We start from the raw sequence: 15406 nt of genomic DNA on the forward strand, positions 1-15406 counted from the left end.
GGAAAGTGATGCTGCAGCTAGCATCCTAGGGAAAAGTAAAGAAGGGTCTTGGGCTATGAGTAGATGATGGTACAATATTTAATAGTTTCCCTGCCCTGCTTCTGCGTTGTTCCTTAGCTATTATTACTGTCTGGTCTGTGCACAGTATTCCATAAGAAGATGCTGTCCTCAAACAATTGGCCCTTAGCCAAGGAGAAACAACACTTGAAGTGTCTGTTATTTCAGGGTTCTGATTTCTTCCCCTTGAACCTAACATTGATCCTGCATCTCTCAGGACTCAGAACTCAAGGAGCAAAGTATAACCGTCATTCTCTGCTCTTCTGCTGCCTTCAAGCTGCTGAATGGTTACTCTGAGTTGTTAGAAAACTTTCCTTTCATGGGGACTGACTCACCAGAATGTTTTTGGAAAATAGTTATTCTATCCTTCCACTTCCTTTCTGCAAGTTATATAAGGAGCTAGCCTTCTTCCTCTGAATGGTCAGTCAGTGTTTTTAGAGCCCATCGTGGGAGCAGCTGAAAACTGGCTTCTGACCACACTAACTTGACTAAACTTGACCACCTCAAGAGCCTTACTTTTAAGTACATGTCTTCATCTTGGACTGATGCCTGGTCATTTTTTTTTCTGAAAGGAATTACATGGTATTTTGATCTTGTTACACTTCTCAGGAGGATAAAATCTTTGCTTACGATGCTTCTTCCATCTCTGGTCATCCTGATCTATATCTGGCCACTCGACCCAGATGGCTCCGAGAGAGAGTGAGAGACAGAGAGAGAGAGAGAGAGAGAGAGAGGCTGGTGACTTTGCACAGTCCTCCCTTACTTAATTTACTTGCATGTCATAGCAGCACCTTCCAGATGTCACAGTCCTCTTCAAGAATGAAGGACAAACAACCAGAACAACAATTTCTCAGACTCTGGGAGTCTGGGGCACTTAACACCACCTCAGCCTTCCCTACATACAAAATAGTGATAATACTTGCTTCTATTTCACAGGAGTGCTTAACTTCACAGGAATGTTTATGGCGTTAAAAATCACATCAGTGTCTTGAATGCTAGGTACGATAGGAATACTGATATTTCAAAGACACTGTTTTACACAAATTATTTCCCTGCTTCTTGTTGCCAGTAGAACAGAGTTGGTCATCTTGGCCCAACATTAGAAGTCCTCTGAAAGCTGACCTTGACCTTTTGCATTCTCCAGAGGCCTTCTAGAATCTTGTTTACTAAAGGTCTATGATGTTCCTATCTTGCTTTTGCCCAAATCTTTCTATCTGAAATGCATACCCCTTCTCCCATTTTCTCATCTCCTCTCATTTATCAAGTGCCTACTATGTGCCAAGCAGGGATGGAGGATGAATAAGCATTTATTTAGTTCCTGCCATGTGCCAGGCACTGTTAAGCTCTTACAAATATTCTCATTTCATCTTCATAACAATCCTGTAAGGTAGAAGTAAGAATGCCCCATTTTACAGATGAAGAAACTAATGAGAGATTAAGTGACTTGCCCACTGGGGTCACATAGCCAAGTGTCTGATCTGAATTCAGGTCTTCCTGACTCTAAGCCCAGCACTCTATCCACCGAGCTACCAGCTACCTAGAATTTACAACAAAAAGGGGAAGATTACATACATGATCTTAGGGGAAATGGCTTCACTTAGAAGCATGACACTTGAACTGAGCCTGGGGAAGAAATTAGGACATGAGGAGGCAGGCTACATTCCAGCCAAGGGGAACAGCCAGGCAGAGGCACAGAGTGTTCTAACCAGAGGAAGAACCAGTTTGGCTGGACCATAGTGATCTTTTAAGGGGAGTAAAAAGGCAGAAAGAGGCCAGGTTACGAAGGACTTTTCCATGGAAAAGAGCAGCGTGTATTTGATCCTAGAGAGAATAGGATCTGACTGACTGATCAAGGGCTACAAGAATCCCTGAGAGAAGAGAAGTAAGGAAATACAAAATGTTCAATGAAATGACACTTGGAAAAGTCAGAATAGCAAAGACATCTAATAGTTTAGAATGATATATTTAGAATTGGTAAACCTCATCCCAAAAAATTATATAAAATATTTTTTTAAATATCACTTAAAAATAAGTAAACCTTATCAAAGAATTGAGCTCCCTACAAATCAGAAAGAATCAAGGAGAAAGAAGAAATATTAAAACAAGGACTGGGAAATAAGAGAGGAAGTATGGGATAGTGGATCAAGAGCTGAGGTCAATCAGGAACACGGGTTCAATTCAATCTCTGACATGTCTGGCTGTGTGACCCTGGCAAGAAAAATCTGTCTCATTGCTAGAGGTTTCCCACCAGGAGCTGTTCCCAACACCTATGCTTAAAGGTCTACAGTAGCTTTTAAAAAATATTAGAAGTGGAAGGAACAAATGTAGACAGTTTTTTTGTTTGTTTTTCGGCAAGTTTCTCTAAGAAAAAGAGTAGACATAAGACAATACCTTTTTGAGGCAATGGATGGGGGAGACCTGGGCACATTTGTAGCCAGAATGGAAGGACCCAGTGATTTAATTAATAAATACTAAGTGCCTATGTGGTGGTTACTGTACTGGGCTCTGGGGATACAAAAAAGGTTAAAAGTCTCCACTTTCAGAAGATGGAAAAAAGCATGAGAAGAAAAGATGTAAAACGAAGGGAAGTTTGTTATGAAATGGACATTGGTGATAGAATAATCATTTCACTGGCAGCTACTATGTACCCTGTGCTTTTACAAATATATGTCATTGGATCCTTGTAGCAGCTCTAGCGGTTGGGTGCTTTAAATTAACCCCATATTACAGCAGAAGAAACTGAGGTAAGGACTTGTACCAAGGTCACCAGCTAATGTGTCCAAGGCTGGATTTGATCTGAGTTCTTCCTGATTTCCAAGCCCAGTGCTCTGTGCATCACACCACCTGCTGTTTCTGTTCTCCAGCCACAAGAGGAACTATGGAGGTCCAGCTCAATAAATTGATATTAGCTCCTTCTACAGTAGCCCTAAAGTTGAAATTGAGAGCTAGGTTTTATCCTGAGCTCCCCAACCAATGTACCATTTCCACAATACCATTTTCCCTCATAAAACAGATACTAGAGAAGCATTGAGGTGCCACTAGCATCATGACTTCAAATCTACTGGGTTGGAAGTGGCTAAATTCAGCCCAACACTTGTCATCCATATCTGCAGGTATGCAAATGACCAAATAGTAACAGCTGACAGAACTTGGTAAGAACCTGGGGGAAATTTCAGGCTATGAAACCCAGCATTCCAATTGACTCATTCCTACTGTGTTCAGGGCTCACCTCTCCCACCTACCATGTGTTCAGAGGACCCATGTACACTTCAGTTTAACAGGGGACCTAACCTGGGCACTAATGTTAGGTGGTAGGAACCAAATGAAAGTCACATATCAAAGGCATCACATGGTCAGAGCTGAAGTACTTGGAAGGAAGTAAATGCTGCCAGCTGAGAAGCTTTACTTTAAAATAAGTTGGTTTTATTCAGGCTGGTGCCACAGGTTAGAGAACCTGGGTTAGAAATAACAGTGATGGGAAGTCTGTACTCAAAGGCCAATTTCCCTTTCAAATCGATTCCTGCTGGCCTTCTACAAGTGCTTCAGTAGTTGGACAGAGGATGCTGGCTGCTAATCACGAAGCCTCTGAATCTTACTGCTTCCTAACGGCCTAGCAGTAGAAGAGAAATCACTTCTAGGGGGTGTGTTGATGTAAGTCCCTGTGACCTTTGCCAGGCAGAGATCAGAGTAGGGATGGGGAAGGATGGGTAGAGCTGGCATCTTTTGCGAGAAAACAGACAATGCTACAAAAGCACCATAGGACATTTCTGATGCTGTTATTTTTTCAAAATGAAACTTACAAAAGATGGCATTTGGAGAATCAGTGAGCAAGGGTCAACTGTGAATATAATAGACCAACATTCATGCCCATTTTAGCTACTGGGAAGACTCTAATCAGTGTTAGGTCACCAACAGATCCCTGTAGGATCCTTCCCACTCCCTGCCGCCATGGATTACTAGTTACTGTGTTGAGGACAGTGACAAAACGTCCAGTCTTTGAGCAAACGGCCGAAAAGTTCCCTTTTGTGAACGAAACTAAATGGTTGCTACCATGTTATTTGTGTGTGTGTGTCTCAAATCATGCCACATCACATAATTTTCCATTGCTCTGAATACACATCTAGCATTATGATTTTGATCAACTCTTCGGTAAACTACCCTATTCGTTAACAAGACGTGTTTTGTTGAAACAATGAAGACACTGTATTTTCATATTCTTTATAAAGTGAAGCCGTCTCCCCTGCCAGAGCGATCAATGATTTAATATGCAGAATGCAACATACTATTTTGGTCGTGGCTAGTGGAGGAATTTGTTTTATGGGACTACATCATTAGGAAGGTTTTCTTTTTCTTTTTGAACTGTTCGATGGGAGGAAGCAATGGGAAGGAGAGATAATAAATGCTTGTAAAAGAAAAAGTAATAAAGTGGCACAGTTTCTTCCAGTGCCCAAGAAAGTCAACAACCACAAAAAAAAGTCCCATGTGCCCCAAGATATTTATTGCATCACTTTTTTGTAGCAGCAAAGAATTGAAATAAAGTAGATACCCATCAATTAAGGAATGGCTCCACAAATTGTGGTTCACGGATGTGATAATGGGAACTAGGTGGCACAGTAAAACCCAGGACCAGGAGTCAGAAAGATCTTAGTTCAAACCTGACCTCAGACACTTATTAGCTATCTTGACCCTAGGTAAGTTGCTTGATTTCTGTTTGCCTCACTTTTCATACCTGTAAAATGAGATAGCTCCTACTTCCCAGAATTGTTGTGAGGCTCTAATGAAATATTTGTAAATCACTTAGCACAATGCCTGGCACGTAATTGGTACTTTAACAATGTTAAATGTTAGTATTATTATAAGGGATGGCTGAGGGGGCAGGAAGAAAAACAATGGGAAATAAAAATGATCTGAAAACAAAATTTATCCATAAAAATGTAATTTTTTAAAAGTAGGGCAATCCCTAAAAAGACAGAATAGGCAGTTTCTGGGTAGACAAGCTCCTGCAGTTCCCTTCTGTAATTATCCAATCCTGGTTTGACTTTGAGTAGACCAGTGACCGTGTGTGTGTGTTTTTTATACCTGCAAACAATAGTTTAGTGGTAACCAGAAGAATCTCAGGACAGGTTCTAGCTTCTCTAGCAGATTCATAAAGCTTATGTAGAAACATGGACTGGAATTCAGATTTCTTAAATTCCAGGCCCCTCTAAGGCCCACATTAAAAGTTCATAGAACTGAATGACCCCTAGACCCCGTTCCGCTTGAGGAGGATCATAATAACTTAACCCCAGGGTCCTACTAAATAAGGTTGGGAGTTTGTGGGATCCACTAACACAAAGGAATTTTTCTCTACTTTTACAAAAGGGTTACTCAGAGAAATGTCATTCTGGGCTCTGGGTGAAGTAACAGCGACGCCTAGTGATGGAGGAAGGTAAGGCCAACTGCAAGTAGGCTGGTTTCTTAGTCCTGGTCTGTTAGAATTTCAAGAATTTTTGAGACCTAAGTATCCATTATCACAGACTCCCAGAGCTGGCAGAAACTTCATAGATCCTCCAGGCCCATCTCTCTTTATAGATTAAGAAAAAGAGATCAAGAAACTCACTTTAGGTCATTCAGCAAGTTTGCAACAGAGAAATCAGGTTTTCTGATTCTTGCTTTCTACCCACTACTTCTATAAGAAGACTTTCTAGGTGTCCTCTAAGGCCAGTGACTGCCTGCCTTCCCTCTGAGATTATATTCAAATTATCCTGTATACAGTATATCTTGTTTGCGCATAATTATTTACATGTTGTCTCCCCCATTAAACTGTGATCTCCTTGGGACCAGAAACTGGTTCTTTTTTGGGGTTTTGGCTTTCTTTTGCTTAGCACAATGCCTGGTACCCAGGAGGTACTTGTTGACTCTACTGGAACAATTTATATGATTAACAACACTGTAAAAATGAATAACTTTGAAAGACTTAAGAACTTTGGCAATGATCAACCAACCATCCTCTGTTCCAGAGGATAGAAGATGAAGAATGCTGTCCATCTCCTGATAAAAATATAATAGACTGTGAAATGGGATATGAGATACACAGTTTTGGATCTGCCTAAGGTAGGAAATGTTTTGTTTGACTGAACATTTGTTACAAGGCTTTTGTCATCAGTGTCGGAGAGGTAGGAAAGAGAGAAAAATAAATATTTTTTAATTGAAAAAACTAATTAAATAAAAGGAAATATTAAGGAAGCATTTTTAAAAATACCTGAAATCTTTGGACTAATTTGAAAGAGAAAACTCATCTTTCCTTAACTATCAGTTTCAAGCCCAAGAGGGACCCATCCATTGAAATAATTATGGCAATAATGGTTTGAGAGACAGAGAGCACTCAGGATACTGATTTACCTCGATTGGTGGCCTCTTTCTCCAAGCCCTTAAATGATTAAGATAATGACCAGAGAACCAAAGCTGGAATAAGGAAGACTCATCTCTGTGAGTTCAAATCTAGCCTCAGACTCTTACTAGCCATGTGAACCTGGGCAAATCATTTAACCCCATTTGCCTCAGTTTCCTCATCTGTAAAATGATCTGGAGAAGGAAATGGAAAACTACTACAGTACCTTTGCCAAAAAAAAACCCCAAATGGGGTCACAAAGAGTCATATATGACTGAAAAACAACTCAGCCACAGCAAATAATGACCAGACTTCCCATATCTCTAGAATTGCCTTTGGCTTTTCTGGAAAGAAAATCCTTGAAGGGAATGGTCTAAGAAAGATTGAATGATTTTAGGAAAAGTATCCTCTAAAGGCAGGCCTAAAGTTAAGTGACTGTTGTTCTATTTGATCTAGGGAGATATATATCTTCCATTTATAAATACTCTTGTGATAACCTGTGTGCTTCCAAGGGCAGTGTTCATATTGTGGCTCATTATAATTGGTCTTCCCTCACTCCCCCAGTTGGGAATACTTTTACCACTTGACCTTTTTTTTCACTTTTTGTCCTATACAGCAATACAATATTGGAAATTAATAAAATCTCACTAACATTTTAAAAAAATCATTTCACTCCCCATATTTCTCACCAACCACTATTCCACACCACATCTCCCACTGCTTTAACCATTCTGGAATCATAATAAATTTTTTAAAATTCTTCCAGATTTAAAAAAAATTTATGCAATTTTGATGCCATTTTGAAAGTTTACATTCTTTTCTTTTAGATTTAAAATTTTATTGTAAAAGTTATTTCTTTTTAAAATAATTTAAAATTTTATAAATTATTTTAGCACTTTTTTTCAAATAATATTTTCCCCAAATACATTAAAAACAATTTTTAACACTTTTTTCATTCACTTAAAGAAATTGGGGGGTTCCAAGTTCTCTCTCTCCCAACTCTCCCCCACCCCTTGTGAAGGCAAGAAATGTGATATCTATTATATATACTGTGGGAATACAGGAAGTAAGTTTTATTTCCACACATTGATGGGGGGGGGGGGTGACCTAGTACAGTGAGGTGAAGGTCAGAAAACTGCTGTGCATACTCAATAAGTTGTTTGAGGGAAAACCTATCAGAGGAGAACATGAAGTCACATGGCCAGGGGACGGTATTGCGGGAATCCAACGTTCAGAATTCTGTAAGGGTCCTACCTCATCCTGACCTGGTTGTAGTTCTTCTGGTGGCCACGCTGGAAGCTACTATTCCTTTAGGGGAAGGAACATAGAAGGCCTTCCCTTCTCTGAACTCCATTTTTAATAAATTTTTCTTAATATATTTTGTGTGTGTCAAATTTGTCTCTAACATATATGAAATTATGCAAAACATTTCTATATTAGCCATGTTGCAAAGAAAAAAAAGGTGAAAAAATTTGGCTTCACTCTGCAGAGTCCATCAGTTCTTTCCTGAAGGTGAATAGTATTTTTCTTTTTTTTTTTTTTTTTTGAGGGTGGAGGGACTGGTTATTTCAAAAGACATTATGTCAGTTTTCAGCATCAAAACTCTTGGACCATTGGTTCCTCTTTCTCCAAATTGGCTCCCAAACAGACCACACCAAAGGAGAGTACATTTAAGCCACTAAGCTGCACTATGCAAACTTAACACAGACCTCACAGAAACCTCGCCAGAAAACAGGAATTTAAAAAGATCAGCACACCGCCAGCCCATGGACTGCAGACAGAGAGCACTTACAGCCAGAGTGGGGTGGAGGTGGGATGGGGGTGGTCCTGGTGCTCCCCACCTGAGAGAAATAAAGGATCAAAAATAATATATATATAAAATTTAAAAAAAAATCTTGTACACAAGCTATTCAAGATTTCTTCAGCACTGAATGACACAAAGCACAATGAGATGGTACTTTTATTTATTTTTCTTTTTTTAAATAAATTTTTATTTCCAGTTTTTGTTTTTACATAGCCCAATTTCCCTCCCCCATATACATCTCCCCGCTCCATGAGAACCATCCCATGAAACAAAGAATTTTTTTAAATTTATTTATTTAACAACATTCATTTTCACAAAATTTTGGGTTCCAAATTTTCTCCCCATTTCTCCCCTCCCCCCACCCCAAAACACCGAGCATTCTAATTGCCCCTATCACCAATCTGCCCTCTCTTCTATCATCCCTCCCTTCCCTTGTCCCTATCTTCTCTTTTGTCCTTTAGGGCCAGATAACTTTCTGTACCCCCTTACCTATATTTCTTATTTCCTAGTAGCAAGAACAGTACTCGACAGTTGTTCTTAAAACTTTGAGTTCCAACTTCTCTTCATCCCTCCCTCCCCACCCATTCCCTTTGGAAGGCAAGCAATTCAATATAGGCCATGTCTGTGTAGTTTTGCAAATGACTTCCGTAATAGTTGTGTTGTGTAAGACTAACTATATTTCCCTCCATCCTATCCTGCCCCCCATTGCTTCTATTCTCTCTTTTGATCCTGTTCCTACCCAAAAGTGTTGACTTCAAATTGCTCCCTCCTCCCATTGCCCTCCCTTCCATCATCCCTCCCACCCTGCTTATCCCCTTTACCCCTACATTCCTGTACTGTAAGATAGGTTTTCATACCAAAATGAGTGTGCATTTTATTCCTTCCTTTAGTCGAATGCGATGAGAGTAAACTTCATGTTTTTCTCTCACCTCCCCTTTTCCCCTTCACTAAAAAGTCTTTTGCTTGCCTCTTTTATGAGAGATAATTTGCCCCATTCCATTTCTCCCTTTCTCATCCCAATATATTTCTCTCTCACCCCTTAATTTCATTTTTTTTAAGATATGATCCCATCCTATTCAATTCATTCTGTGCTCTTTGTCTCTGTGTGTGCTTATGTGTGTGTGTGTGTGTGTGTGTGTGTGTGTGTGTAATCCCACCAACTACCCAGATACTGAAAAGTTTCAAGAGTTACAAATATTGTCTTTCCATGTAGGAATGTAAACAGTTCGACTTTAGTAAGTCCCTTATGACTTCTCTCTGCTATTTACCTTTTCATGCTTCTCTTCATTCTTGTGTTTGAAAGTCAAATTTTCTTTCCAGCTCTGGTCTTTTCATCAAGAATGCTTGAAAGTCCTTGATTTCATTGAAAGACCAGTTTTTCCCCTGAAGTATTATACTCAGTTTTGCTGGGTAGGTGATTCTTGGTTTTAGTCCTAGTTCCTTTGACTTCTGGAATATCCTATTCCACGCCCTTCGATCCCTTAATGTAGAAGCTGCTAGGTCTTGTGTTATCCTGATTGCATTTCCACAATACTTGAATTGTTTCTTTCTAGCTGCTTGCAATATTTTCTCCTTGACCTGGGAACTCTGGAATTTGGCCACAATGTTCCTAGGAGTTTCTCTTTTTGGATCTCTTTCAGGTGGTGATCGGTGGATTCCTTGAATACTTATTTTGCCCTCTGGTTCTAGAATCTCAGGGCAGTTTTCCTTGATAATTTCATGAAAGATGATGTCTAGGCTCTCTTTTTGATCCTGGCTTTCAGGTAGTCCCATTATTTTTAAATTGTCTCTCCTGGATCTGTTTTCCAGGTCAGTTGTTTTTCCAATGAGATATTTCACCTTATCTTCCATTTTGTCATTCTTTTGGTTTTCTTTTGTGATTTCTTGGTTTCTCATAAAGTCATTAGCCTCCATCTGTTCCATTCTAATTTTGAAAGAACTATTTTCTTCAGTGAGCTTTTGAACCTCCTTTTCCATTTGGCTAATTCTGCTTTTGAAAGCATTCTTCTCCTCATTGGCTTTTTGAACCTCTTTTGCCAATTGAGTTAGCCTATTTTTCAGGGTGTTATTTTCTTCAGCATTTTTTTGGGTCTCCTTTAGCAAGGTGTTGACCTGCTTTTCATTCTTTTCTTACATCTCTCTCATTTCTCTTCCCAGTTTTTCCTCCATCTCTCTAACTTGATTTTCAAAATCCTTTTTGAGCTCTTCCATGGCCTGAGCCCATTGAATATTTATTATGGATGTTTGGGATACAGAAGCCTTGACTTTTATGTCTTTCCCTGATGGTAAGCTTTGTTCTTCCTCATCCAAAAGGGTGGGAGGAGATATCTGTTCACCACGAAAGTAACCTTCTATGGTCTTATTTTTTTTCCCTTTTCTGGGCATTTTCCCAGCCAGTGACTTGACTTCTGAGTGTCCTCTCCACACCCACCTCGCCTCCAGATCTGCCCAGCCAGTGCTTGGGGTCTGAGATTCAAATGCTGCTCCCCAGCCTCAGGGCTTTTGGCTGGGGTGGGGCTGCTATTCAGCGTGAGATTAAGTTCAGGTGCTCAGGTGGGGGCAGGGCCGCCACACAGGGCTCAGTTCCCTCTGGGGGTTTATGTGGAGACCTTCAACAATGGATCCGAGCTCCTGCCTGCTTTGGGAGCCCCAGTCTGCTGCTGCCTCTGCTGCTGCCTTTGCTGCTGCCTCCCGAGGAAACCTGAGTTGTGGTGACACCCTGCTCCCCTCTCGGCCAGCCAAAAAGACTCTCTCACTGACCTTTAGCGCCCGTGGGTGGAGGGACCTGAGTGGCTGCTGGAGAATGCGTCCCTGAAGCCTGCTCGGATCTGCTCCTCTTGGTGCTGTGCAGCCAAGGCAGGGCTGGGCTCTGCTCTGATCAGGTGCACAATGGACTTTTCGCATTGGTCCTTTAGGGCTCTCTGGAACAGAAATCTCTTCTGCTCCATAGTTTTGTGGCTTCTGCTGCTCCCAAATTTGTTGGGAGTTCTTCTTTACAGGTATTTTATGGGCTGTGGGTTCAGAGCTAGCATATGTGTATCTTCTCCTCCACCATCTTGGCTCCTCCCCCCTAGATGGTACTTTTAAAGGCAGCACCTTCAGACCCAGGAATGAGTAATGAGATGAATTTCACTAATCAGTGACCAAAAAAAACCCAAACAAACAAACCTTATTTTTCAAAGAATGTGAAGTAGAGATAGTAGAAACCCCAACTTTGAGGGCACATGATCCATTCTGCGAATGAATGAGGAGAGGGAAGACCATTTGGTCTCAGAGAGGTCTTGTCTGTGTAATTTGCTTGTTTGCTACTGATACAAATGTTTAAGAGAGAAAAAGGAAAAGAAAGAAAACAACACCTCGAGACACCTTAAAGCTGAAAGCCTGAGCACCACTTTTTTTTGGCAAACTCCTCCTGGAATGACCTTTCTGGTTTGGCTGGTGCTTGGTACAGAACATTAAGGTTTCCCTTGGTGGAGTCTTTTCTTGAGCTATGTTTGACTCTCAGTAGGGCAGGCTCACACCTCTTTCCCTCTTCTATGAAAAAGGGCATTGTTTAGATAGATTTACCATCCAAAAGGAGGAAAAGTCATTAGACACAGCAGAGGAGCTGGGAAATTATCTGGAATGTCTTACAAATGATTGCTACAACAACAAAAAAGGTCATTACAAAATGTATACATCGTACAACATGCTTTTAAAGACACTATTGCATTGTGCTTGTGTTTCCTTAAATGTTCCCACAAGTGCTCAGCCCTTAGTCCATCTGGGATCTCTAGGGGAGAGCTGCAGAGTCAGTTTGGTGAAATTGACATGGAGAGCTGGAGGTAGGGATAGGGAGAGGATAAGCAAGCACCCAGAGAAGAAAGCTGCCTTCAGGTTAAAGATGGTCAACTTCAGGCAGGTTGACCTCCAGTGAAGACAGTCAGTGGAAGGAGCAGCGACAGGGTGGGGATGGGGGGAAAGGGGTTTCTACATCTCATTCAGGTCAAGCAGAGTCTCGTCCAGCCTCCTTTCTGTGCAGAGGTGCTCTTCTGGTGCATTTCAGTTTATCTTCCAAGTCATCAATTGCCTTTTCCAGTTTGGCTACCGATCTCTCAGCCAACGTGGCACTGGTCTCTGCCCCCTTGAGTTTATTGGTAAGAATCTCTATCTCCTCCTCATATTTGTCTTCTTTCTGAGAATACTTCTCTTCAGCAGCATTCAGACGCTTCAGGTTCTGGTCCGTCATTCTGATCTGCTCATCCATCTCCCAGCAACGGGGCTTACCCAGCTCGGCCCCCTCCTCTGTATGCTCCAAGTCCCCCTCAGTGATCACCAACTTGCGGGACACCTCCTCATACTTTCTGTCTGCTTCTTCTGTGATGTGTTTGGCGTCTTTCAGCTGGATTTCTTGCACCTCCATCCTTCATCCTTCAAAGCCCAGTTTTCAATGACCTTCCAACCTCTCTCACTCTCATCAGCAGCCTTCTCTGCCTCCTCTAGCTTCTGTAAAGCAGTTTCCAGGTGCTCCAGAGCATGGTCCAGCTCCTCCTCAACCAGCTGGATCCAACGGTTCAAGGAAGCCACCTCAGCATCAGCCTGTTCCCAGATCGCTTCTTCCCCTCCACCTCCCACTGGAGACGCTTGGCCCGCTCCTCAGCGTCATCGACCTGCTGCTGCAGAACCTGAATCTCGTGCTTCACCGCCTTGATGGTGGTGATACCAGCCATGGTGCCAGCCCCGCTCCAGCTGCTGCCTCCTCCATTTGGTGTGGCTGCCGCTTCTCCTGAATATCAAGTCCTTTGGAATTGCCTTAGCTCATTGTATTTCACAGAATAGCTGTTATTTACAGTTGATCATCTTAAAATATTGCTATTAACTGTGTATGATGTTGTCCTGGTTCTTCTCACTTTGTTTTGATGAGTTCATCTAAGTTTTCCCAAGATTTTCTAAAACCATCCTGCTCATCATTTCTTACATTCCATCATAATCATATACCACAACTGGTGCAGTCATTCCTCCATTGATGGGTATCTCTTCAGTTTCCAATTCTTTGCCACCACAAAAAGAACTGCTATAAATATCTTTGTACATATATGTCCTTTTCCTTTTTCTTTGATCTATTTGGGTTTTTGTTGTAATGGTATTGCTAGTTCAACAGATTGGTATACACAGTTCTATAACGTTTTAGGCATAGATTCAAATTTTTCCTCAGAATGGTTAGACCATTTCAAAACTTCATTAATTATTCATTCATTATTGTTTTTGTTCAGTCACATCTGACTTTTCTCAACCCCATTCAGGACTTTCTTGGCAAAGATGCTGGAGTGGTTTGCCATTTTCTTCAACTTATTTTACAGATGAAAAACTGAGACAAACAGGCAAAATTTGTTTATGACATCCCTCTTAATGTCTAAATCATGTACCCATTTTGATTTATCTTGTTATACAGTGTGAAATCTACTTCCTGCCAAATGGCTTTCCAGTTCTCCCAGCAATTTTTGCCCAGGATCACCCAACTAGTAAGTATCTGAAGTCAGTGTTAAAGTCAGGAAAATGAGTCTTCCTGACTTCTGGCCCAGCACTCTACTATGCAACCTAACTGCCCAATGCATTAGCGTCCCAATTTTCTCACATCCTCTTCAACCTTTGTCAATTTCCTTTTCTGTAATATTAGCCAGTCTGATAGGTGTGAGGTGGTGTCTCAGAGTTGTTATAAAGTGCATTTCTCTAATCAGTAGTAATTTAGAGCATTTTTTTCATAGTCTATACATAGCTTTCATTTCTTCTTCTGAAAATTACATATCCATATCCTTTGACCATTTATCAGTTGGGGAATGACTCATATTCTTATGAATTTGGCTCAGTTCTCTATATACTTAAGAAATGAGATTTTTATCAGAGAAACTTGGTGTAGGATTTTTCCTCAGTTTTCTGCTTTCCCTCTGTTCTTAGCTGCATTAGTTGTCTGTGGAGAAAAAAAAACTTTAATTTCATGTAATCAAAATTATCTTTTTACATCGCCATGATCCTCTCTATCTCTTGTTTGAGCATAAATTCTTCCCTTATCCATATATCTGACAGGTAAAATTTTCCATTTTCCCCTAATTTGTTTATGATATCTCTTTGTCTAAATCATGTACCTATTTTGATTTATCTTGTCATACAGTGTGAAACCTACTTTCTGTCAAATGGCTTTCCGGTTCTCCCACTAATTTTTGGCAAATAATGAGTTCCCATCCCAAAAGCTTGGATCTCTGGGCTTATCAAAGTAGATTGCTATGGTCATTTATTTCTGTGTATTATCTACCTAACCTATTCCACTGATCCACCACTCTTAGCCAGTACCAGATTGTTTTGATGATTATCTATTTATAATACAGTTTGAGATATGATACTGCCAGGCTACCTTCCTTCACATTTTGTTCAGTGATTCATTTGATATTCTTAACCTTTTGTTCTTCCAGCTAAATTTTATTTTTTCTAGCTCTATAAAATGATTTCTTGGTAGTTTAGTATGGCACTGAATAAGTAAATTAATCTAGGTAGAATTGTCATTTTTATTATATTGGTCCAGTCTACACATGATCAATTAATATTTTCCAAATTATTTAGAAATGACTTTATTTGTTTGAAAAGTGTTTTGTAATTATGTTTATACAATTTCTGGGTTTTTTCTCTTCAGGCAGATTCTCAAGTATTTTATATTATCTGCAGTTATTTTAAATGAATTTCTCTTTTTATTTCTTACTGTTGGGCTTTGTTGGTAATATATAGAAATGCTGGTGATTTATATGGGCTTGTTTTATATCCTGCAACTTTGCTAAAGTTAACTATTTACACAAGTTTTTAGTTTATTTCTCTAGGATTCTCTAAGTATATTATCATGTCATTTGCAAAGAATGATAGTTTTGTTTACTCGTTGCCTATTCTAATTCCTTCAATTTCTTTTTCTTCTCTTACTGATATAGCTAACATTTCTAAAAACAAAATTGAATAGTGGTGATAATGGGCATCCTTGCTTTACCTCAATCTTATTGGGAAGGCTTCTGGTTTATCCCCATTACAGATAATGTTTGCTGATGGTTTGAGATAGATACTGCTTATTTTCAGGAAAGCTCCATTGATTCCTATGTTTTCTAGTGTTTTTAATAAGAATGAGTGTTGTATTTTGTCAAAAAGCTTTTTCTACATCT

General features: G+C 40.2%; 1 pseudogene; it reads right to left on the reverse strand.

Moving 5' to 3' along the window:
- Positions 1–8850: 8850 nt before the first annotated feature.
- Positions 8851–14333, reverse strand: LOC140521522 (tropomyosin-1-like; annotated as a pseudogene).
- Between the last annotated feature and the right edge of the window lie 1073 nt (positions 14334–15406).

The sequence above is a fragment of the Notamacropus eugenii genome, chromosome 1 (assembly GCF_028372415.1).
Source record: "Notamacropus eugenii isolate mMacEug1 chromosome 1, mMacEug1.pri_v2, whole genome shotgun sequence".
Classification (NCBI taxonomy): Eukaryota; Metazoa; Chordata; class Mammalia; order Diprotodontia; family Macropodidae; genus Notamacropus; species Notamacropus eugenii.